General features: G+C 39.1%; 1 protein-coding gene across 1 annotated transcript in view; it reads left to right on the forward strand.

Annotated features, from left to right (window-relative positions):
• The window catches only part of PTGER3 (prostaglandin E receptor 3), a 199,847-nt gene that overhangs the window by 82,732 nt on the left and 107,541 nt on the right, over positions 1-9,574 (forward strand). The gene's annotated exons all lie outside the window — the stretch shown is intronic.

The following is a 9,574-nucleotide window of genomic DNA, read 5'->3' on the forward strand; positions in this document are numbered from 1 at the left end:
GTGACGAGTACAGTACATGGGGGTTTAATCTTACCCTATAATTTAAATATATCTGACACTAGGGAAAATTTTACATTCTTTACTATCTCATATATTCTGGGGTCACATTAAGGAGTCACTGGAGTTTTCATCCAGGAGTCATTCATGTTTATATTTAGTTTTTTTTTGATTTTTTTTTTTTTTTTTGGTAGAGTCTCACTCTGTTGCCCAGGTTGGAACATAGTGGCACAGTCTCAGCTCACTGCAGTCTCAGCCTCCTGGGTTCAAGCGATTCTCCTTCCTCAGCCTCCCAAGTAGCTGGGATTACAGGCAACTGCCACCACGCCTGGCTATTTCTATATTTTAGTAGAGAGGGCGTTTCACCATGTTAGTCATGCTGGTCTCAAACTGCTGACCGCAAATGATCCACCCACCTTGGCCTCCCAAAGTGTTGGAATTATAGGCATGAGCCACCACACCCAGACAGTAGAGTCCTTCTTAAATAGCAGAACCAGTTGTGAATTAGCTGTAAATTATAACTATTTTCTTCTAAACCTATAGTTGAAATGGTCTTAACCAGCACAAAGCCAATGCTATAGGTAAAATAAGTGTTACACAATAGATCCTCAGAAAGCATTTACTATGATTAATTCTTTACCCAGACTTATCTCTACCTATTTAATATGAATCTCAATTTCAGCTATAAACTGGTTTTCTGACTGTGTGGGTTTAAATGTCATGAACAGAACCAGCCCGAAACATTTGGATGCTATTCTTGTTTACAAGACCTTATGATAATTTTTGTCCATGGAAAACCTACCCACTTCCCACATGTTCAGATCTCACCTCATCCTCAGGCCTTGAAAATTTAAGTACTTTTGCTCTTTTCCTCCCCAGTTCAAGCAATTCTCCTGCCTCACCCTCCTGAGTAGCTGGGATTACAGGTGTCCATCACCACTCCCAGCTAATTTTTGTATTTTTAGTAGAGATGGGGTTTCACCATGTTAGCCAGGTTGGTCTTGAACTCATAACCTCAAGTGATCCACCTGCCTCAATCCCCCAATGCACTGGGATTACAAGTGTGAGCCATCATGCCCAGCCCACAGGAAGTTTTATATAGCATGTTTAGTAAAGCCGTTTTTGTTAAAGTAATAAGTAATAAAACAATTGAAAAGTTCAAAAAATAATGACTATTTGGCAAAGATATTTCTCATACAATGAGATTTACCTTTGTCCAATTAGTTTAAAATCTGATGTGGAGAAACTATATATCTATGTATACATATCAGTATATATATATATAATACTTTAAAAAATAGGCTTTAGTTTTTAGAGTAATTTTAGATTCACAGCAAAATTGAGCAGGTACAGAGAACACTTTTGTTTATAATCTGCAGAAATGTAGCCATTGTATACTAAATTCATTGAAAATAATGTTATATTATATGTGTACTCAAATACTCTGGGTCATGATTCAGCAAAACACTGATTTTTAACAAATGTTTTTATCTTCATTTTCATTATTATTTTCAATAAACACAAATTCTCATCATTACGTAACAAGGTTATAGTGAAGATAGAGCTAAACTTCCAAATAAAGTAAGATCCTTAGGAACTTGGCAAAAAAAAAAAAAAAAGTTACTTGTGAAGAACTGATGCTTGATCTACAGTTTTATTGTAATTATAGCAACTACTATAAATCTCTGTGGGATACACATGTAAAAAAACATATAACATTAATATGCTTTAAGTGGGCTGTATAGACATGAGTCCTGATTATACATAGAACATATTCAGTGTACTTCTAAACTTACAGCTTTTGCTTTGGAAGAAATGAACTGCTGCCTACCCCAACCCCTATCCTATTGAAGCATTAGTGCTTTCATTCAGGATCAGTGCAACCCAGCATAAAAGAAAACAAACAAACAAATAAACAAAAAACCCAGCTGTGCTGTTCCCAAGACAGTTTGGGCCAGGGTAATGTGAAGAGGTGTGCCAAGCCATGCTGAGATCTTAGAGCCAGTGATAGGTAAGAGAACAGAGAATATTGTGTTTAGAAGCTTTGGCTTCCATCATGAGGTATATTTATCTAAGTTCTCCCAAGGAGGGAGGAGAAAAGTCATTATCTTTTACACAATAAAATATATTCACAGAATATATGAAAATTCAGACAGAGTTATTGGATCTGTGTTTTTAGTATCTACAAAAATATTTTTAAAAATTAAATAATGAAATAGAAAATCAGACAAACGAATTAAGAGAAGTTTTTCAACACCCTCAGTAATTGGAAGCACATTTCAAAGAAACCAGTTCTTAAGCTAATTGTCACTATGCAGGTATCTTAAGGAGCTGTATAAAATATACTTTTCTCATTATATTTTTAGTTATATGACTATGGAAGTATCTAATTGCTGTCTTAAAAATATTTGTGCTCATTTTTCATTAATCCAGCCTTATTGACTATTTTATTAATTCAAAATGTTTCTAAGCTCATCCTAGATTTTTGACTTTATTTTCATTCTCTGAATTTTTTTACTTTAAAATAATTTGTACAATATATATTTTTAAGAGCTTCTGTATTTTTATTTAAATACTCAACCACATTGTATGCTATTATGGGCAGGACTTAAAGTAACTACAGAGTCTAGCACAGTCAGTGCTAGCACATAGAAATTGCTCAGTAAAAATGTGACGAATAGTCTTGGTGGACCAGACTGTAATATACATGAATGATGACTAAAAAAAGTAGGTGATATCACACTTTGAGTAATGGTGGCATTTAGTTGGCAGCTGGTTCTCTATTTACACTTCTTCTTTGATATTGTGCCATTTTGCTCAGTCTTTAAATTTAAGTAGTACAGGGAAGTCTGTTGTAGACTTCTTGAAGAAATCAGCTGTATTTTTTTGAACATGGCATGACTGCTGTTAAGAAAAAGAAATGAGGTTTCACCATTGTGGAAATTAGTTCCACCATTGTGGAAGACAATAGTGATTCCTCAAGGATCTAGAACCAGAAACATCAATTAATCCAGCAATCCCATTACCGGGTATATACTCCCCACAATATAAATACTTCTACTATAAAGACACATGTACATGTATGTTTATTGCAGCACTATTTTCAATAGCAACGACATGGAACCAACCCAGATGATAGACTGGATAAAGAAAATGTGGTACATATACACATCAATGATAGACTGGCTAAAGAAAATGTGGTACATATACACCATGGAATACTATGCAGCCATGAAAAATGAGATAATGTCCTTTTCAGGGACATGGATGAAGCTGGAAGCCATCATCCTCAGCAAACTAACACAAGAACAGAAAACCAAACACCACACGTTCTCACTCATAAGTGGGAGTTGAACATTGAGAACACATGGACACAAAGAGGGAAGCAACACATACCAGGGCCCGTTGGGGGTTGGGGGTGAGGGGAGGGAACTTAGAGGATGGGTCAGTAGGTGCAGCAAACCACCATTGCACATATATACCTATGTAACAAACCTGCACGTTCTGCACATGTATCCTGTTTTTTTTTTAAGATGAAATAAGGAATAAATGTAAACAATGAAAAAAATATAAATATAAGACTTCATTTAAAATAACTTATTTTTCTATATTCATTTTTAAAAATGTTTTATTTCCATAGGTTTTGGGGGGAACAAGTGTTATTTGGTTACATGAATAAGTTCTTTAGCGGTGATTTGTGAGATTTTGGTGAACCCATCACCCGAACAGTATACACTGAAGTAACTACTTTTAGCCAGCTATATAATTTCTTACCTTGACATAGGAGTTGAATTTTACCTTTACACCTACAGGCAGATGAAGGTATTGCAGAAGATGTATAGCCTGTACCATAAAATGAACATAATTCGTACACATGAGAACAGGAGAAAATATACATTTTATTACTTATTTGAGGAAAGTATAGTGTTCTCTTTACAGAAATAAGTACACCAGAGCCTTAGTAAATGAATAATAGTTTTCAGTTTATTTCTGTATAAAAGTTAGTGATTGCTAATTATGGCTTTAATCAGTTTATTGATTTAACTTAAAACTCAAATGCTAAATCTCTTTAGATGCATTGGAATTACATAAGAGATATTTGTGGAGCTTTACTTTGAGAAAGTAGTAAAAAATAACTTTCCAAGTACATATCAAAAACCGGAGAACTTAAATAATAAGCTCTGAAATCCTATGGTCCTGGAAGAGCAAAAGAAAATACACACTAAACCACAGAACCATGAAAAATACAGGATAGTGCAAAAGTAAAGCAGAGAGGAATGTACATTTGTCACAAAACTGGACAAAGTACGATTTAGTAAGAGGTGCTCCATAAACACTTGCTGCTGTTGTGGTGGTCGGGAGGTGCTGCTGCTTGGTGGTGTTTGTAAAGAATAAGACATAGGTATTCAAGCAAACTTAGCTGAATGTCATACTAAGTATGGAGGAAATGGGGAAAAGATAGTCATAGTCTTTTAAAAACTTTGGAAAAGGAAGAAAAAGGATTGAGTTAATCTCCTTTCTAGGTAAGTTCCATTAGTTCTATACGTATTTCTCAATTCTGCCCCTCCATCTTCACTGCCATGGTCTACATCTGGGTCTTCCCATCTGCATTGCCTCAGTAACAGGTGTCTTTCTTCTGGTCTTGGCCCCTCTGATCATTTTCCACATCTGCTGCCAAAGTGATATTTTGTTAATAAAATGAAAATCTCTTTGATTTTTCTTTTTTAGACATCTTTAATATTTTCCTGTGACTTTCAGGATAAAGTTAAAACAACTAAACTCAGTCCACAGAACTTTCTACAACCCAGTCTCTGCAAGGTTCTGATTTTTTTTTTTTTACATCCGTCTTGCTTTCCAGCAATGCCTACCTGCTCTCTTATGCGCTTTGCACATGCTGTTCTGTTTACACTGGATGCTCCCTTCTCCCCTTCTCTACGTGACTAACCCTCACTCATCTTTCACGTTTCAACTGAAGTACTACTTCCTTCAAGAAGCCTCCTTCCTTGAGAAAACATTTTTCTGTATTTAATTTATGGGTTTATTTGTCCATCTTCTTTGCTAACCAAGATGGGAACCATATTTCTCACTTCTACTTCTGGTGTGTTTATCACAGTGTATTGCATAGAGCTGGTACCAAATAAATTCTTGCTGGAGAAAGAAAGTACAGAAAGAAGATATGCAACAATCAACTATGAAAGTTTGAGCAAAAATAATAATTCAAAATAATTTAAGACTGAAACTATCCTTCTGTTACTTAAAACTGGTAATTAGTCACACTTTCTGAATAACTGCTTCACATGGTTTGGCTGTGTCCCCACCCAAATCTCATTTTGAATTGTAGCTCCCATAATTCCCACCTGTCATGTGAGGGACGCACTGGGAGGTAATTGAATCATGGGGGCAGTTCTTTTCTGGCTGTTCTCATGGTAGTTAATATATCTCACAAGATCTGATGGTTTTATAAAGGGGAGTACCCTGAACATGCTCTCTTGCCTGCTGCCATGTAAGATATTACTTTGCTCCTAATTCACCTTCTGCCATGATTGTGAGGCCTCCCCATCTATGTGGAACTGTGAGTCAATTGAACCTCTTTCCTTTATAGATTGCCCAGTTTGAGGTTTGTCTTTGTTGGCAGCGTGGGAACAGACATACAGTACATTGGTACAGTAGAGTGGGGGCTGCTGTAAAGAGCACCTGAGAATGTGGAAACAACTTTGGAACTGGGTGATAGGTAGAGGTTGGAACACCTTGCAGGGCTCAGAAGATAGGAAAATGTGGGAAAGTTGGGAACTTCCTAGAGACTTGGAGGGCTCAGAGGAGAGGAAGATGTATGAACGTTTGAAACTTCCTAGAGACTTGTTGAATAGCTTTTACCAAAATGCTGATAGTAATGTTGACAATGAAGTCCAGTTTGACGTGGTCTCAGAAGGAGATAAGGAACCTGTTGGGAACCGGAGCAAAGGTGACACTTGCTGTGCAATAGAAAAGAGACTGGCAGCTTTTAGGCTCTGCTCTAGATATATGTGAAATTTTGAACTTGAGAGAGATGATTTGGGGTATTTGGTGGAAAAAAATTTGTAGGTAGCAAAATGTTCAAAAGGAAATGGAGCATTAAAGTTTAAAAAATTTGCAGTTTGACCATGCAATAGAAAAGAAAAACCCATTTTTTGGGGAGAAATCCAAGCCTGCTGCGGAAATTTGCATAACCAGGAGACCAATGTGAATCACTAAAATAATGGGGAAAATGTCTCCAGGGCATGTTGGAGACCTTCCTGGCAGCCCCTCCATCACAGGCCTGGAGGCCTAGGAGGGAAGGATGGTTTCCTGGGTGCCCCTGCTGCGTTCAGCCCAGGACTTGGTGCCCAGGGTCCCAGCTGCTCCAGCCATAGCTAGACGGTGCCAAGGTACAGTTCAGGCACTGCCTTCAGAGAGTGTAGGTCTTGGGCCTTGGTAGCTTCCACATGGTGTTGGGACTGCAGGTGCACAGAGGCCAGGAATTGAGGTTTGGGAGCCTCTGCCTGGATTTCAGAGGATGTATATAGATGCCTGGATGTCCAGGAAGAGGTTTGCTTCAGGGGCACGGTCCTCTTGGAAAGCCTCTGCTAGGACAGTATGGAAGGGAGATGTGAGGTTGGAGCCCTGATACAGAGTCCCCACTGGGACACTGCCTGGTGGAGATGTGGGAGGAGGGCTGCCATCCTGCAGACCCCAGAATGTGGATCTGCCAAAGGCTTGTGCCATGTACTTGGAAAAGCCTCAGATACTCAAGGCCAGCCCACGAAATCAGCCAGGAGGGGGACTATACCCTTAAAAGCCACAAGGACAGAGCTGTCCCAGCTTATGAGAACCCACCTCTTGCATCAGCATGACCTGGATGTGAGACACAGAGTTAAAGGAGATCATTTTGGAGCTTTAAGATTTGACGACCTCACTGAAATTTGGACTTGCAGGGGGCCTGCAGCCCCTTCATTTTGGCCAATTTGTCCCATTTGGAATAGGTGTATTTATCAAATGCCTGTGCCCCCATTGTATCAAGGAAGTAACTAAATTGGTTTTGATTTTACAGGCTCATAGGCACAAGGTACTTGCCTTGTCTCAGATGAGACTGGACTGCGGGCTTTTGAGTTAATGCTGAAATGTGTTAAGAATTTAGGGTAGTGTTGGGAAGGCATGATTGGTTTTGAAATATGAGGGCATAGATTTTGGAGGGGTCAAGAGTGGAATAATATGGTTCAGCGGTGTCCCCACCCAAATCCCATCTTAAATTGTAGCTTCCATAATTCCCCCATGTGTGGGAGGGTCTTGATAGGAGGTAATCAAATCATGGGGGCAGGTCTTTCCTATTCTGTTCTCATGATAGTGAATAAGTCTCATGAGATCTGATGGTTTTACAAAGAAGAGCTCCCCTGCACACACTCCTTTGCCTGCCACCATGTAAGACATCACTTTGCTCCTCATTCACCTTCCACCATGGAGTGCAAGGCCTCTCCAGCCATATGGAACTGTGAGTCAATTGAACCTCATTTTGTATAGATTGCCCAGTCTCAGGTATGTCTTTTATGGCAGTGTGGGAACAAACTAATACACTGTCCAGTTGATGGCTTTCCTGTCACAGACAGAACTAATTTTATATTTAGACTCAAGGCACACAGAATCCTGTTGAGATAGCAAACAAAACTAAGGATGAGTGTCATAACCTTATCTCACTTGGTAGAATTTTAAGCACAATCTTGGAAACTCCAGGAAAAATAACAAATGAAAATTTTGCTCTCAAAACTGACCCTGCATTTCTTCAAAAGTAGAACAGAGTCATCTTGGAGGAGCAGCTCAGTCTTGGAAGTTGGGTAGCTGTGGGTTTGAATCCTGACTGGTGTGAGGCAGTTGTATAATCTTCAAGACTTGATATCTGATTTTGCTTGGCCTCAGTTTTCTTATTTGTAAAATAGAGTAACATCTACTTGCAATGCTGCTGCAAAAATGAGAGCTAAAGTGTGTCAGGTCACTATTTTTAGAACCATTACAAATCCCCAGAAGGCAAAGTTGGTCCAGAGAAAGCCATTTACAGGATGCCTCAACTTTGAGTTTGTGGCTGGATCTGAGAGACAGGAATTATGTGTTCTCAAAAGCAGCAGATGGGCAATGATGGGGCCCCCAAGCAATTTTACTACAATCCTTTTGCAAATCTCTAATTGTTCTCTAAAGAGTTAACTTCAATTACCATTAGCCATCTGCTGAACCAATGGGACTTCCTCTGCAAGTCCCAGCAAGAATATTCCTGCCAAAAAACCAAGAAAGCGGTTTTGAAATAAAACTTGTAGAGCATAACTCATCCATAAATACTCTCAAAGTTAAGCAGCAACAGCCTGAGGCTAGAGCCATGGTTAGTATTCAGATTAAAATATGCATGTTGTAAGATAGGAAAGAGTGAAAGATAAGCAGAGAGTTACCAGCGAAGGCTACATCATCTGAGTCTGTTTCCGAGTGGCCTCTGGACTACATCATGATACCAGGGCCAGTTGGGATTAAGGAAGACCATCTCCCAAGGCACCTGTTCCTGAAAAGAAAAAGCAGCGTACTATGGTCAGCCAGTGGGATCAGGAAATTCAGGTTCAGAACCTAGTACTTGTGCTACTCTTAACTCATCACATAGCTACTGCCATATTGCAAAATTCATTGGAATCAAATGGAAAAATGAAAGACGCTAAAAAAGGGAACTCAAAGAGATTTGTGTAGCATTTTCCAAACTTGCCTAATCATACTAATCAGGTAGGGATTGTTGAAACAGAAAATTCTAGCTGCTTCCCTGGAGGTTGGATCAGAAAGTCTGGCATGGGGCCTAGGATTTTGCATTTTTTAAAATAAGTTCCTTCAAGGTGATTCTTCTCATCAGGCAGGTTTGACATCATTAATCTAGTGGTTCTTAAAGTATTGCTCCCAGATCAGCAGCATCAGCCTTACCTGGGAACTTGTTAAAAATGTAAGTTATTGGGAACCTACTCCAATCTACTGAATTGGCAACTATAGGGTGGAGTGGGAAGAGGGGGCAGCAATCTGTGTTTTAGAAGCCCTTTGGTGATTCTCATCCATACCAAAGCTTGAGATTTACATTTGTTAAACATGGCCCAGAGAACTAGAAGTGGGGAGTATAGCCATTGATTAGGAAATTCTCCTGGCCCAAATTCTCCTAGGACTAGGAAGGTCATGACTTAAATCCAGATACTAACTGTTGCTTTTCCCTTGACTTCACTATCTCCTTTCCTATTTTCTAAGGAGAAGTTAAATTTTGTGGTCCTTTTTAAATTTGCCACTGATCAAGGCCAATCCCCTTTCTCCTTGACAGCAAGGATTCTTTATTATTTTCCTCCTTGATCCTCTTGCTTTTTTTAAGTAGAGATCCTGTCTCTACTTAAAAAAAAAATTAGTCAAGCATGATTGTGGGCGCTTGTAATCCCAGCTAATTGGGAAGCTGAGGCAGGAGAATTGTTTGAGCCTGGGAGGTGAAGGTTGTAGTGATCCAAGATCTTGCCACTGCACTCCAGCAGCCTGGGCAACAGATGAGAATCCATCTCAAAAAAAA

This window comes from Cebus imitator, unplaced genomic scaffold (assembly GCF_001604975.1).
Source record: "Cebus imitator isolate Cc_AM_T3 unplaced genomic scaffold, Cebus_imitator-1.0 Scaffold3, whole genome shotgun sequence".
Lineage (NCBI taxonomy): Eukaryota > Metazoa > Chordata > Mammalia > Primates > Cebidae > Cebus > Cebus imitator.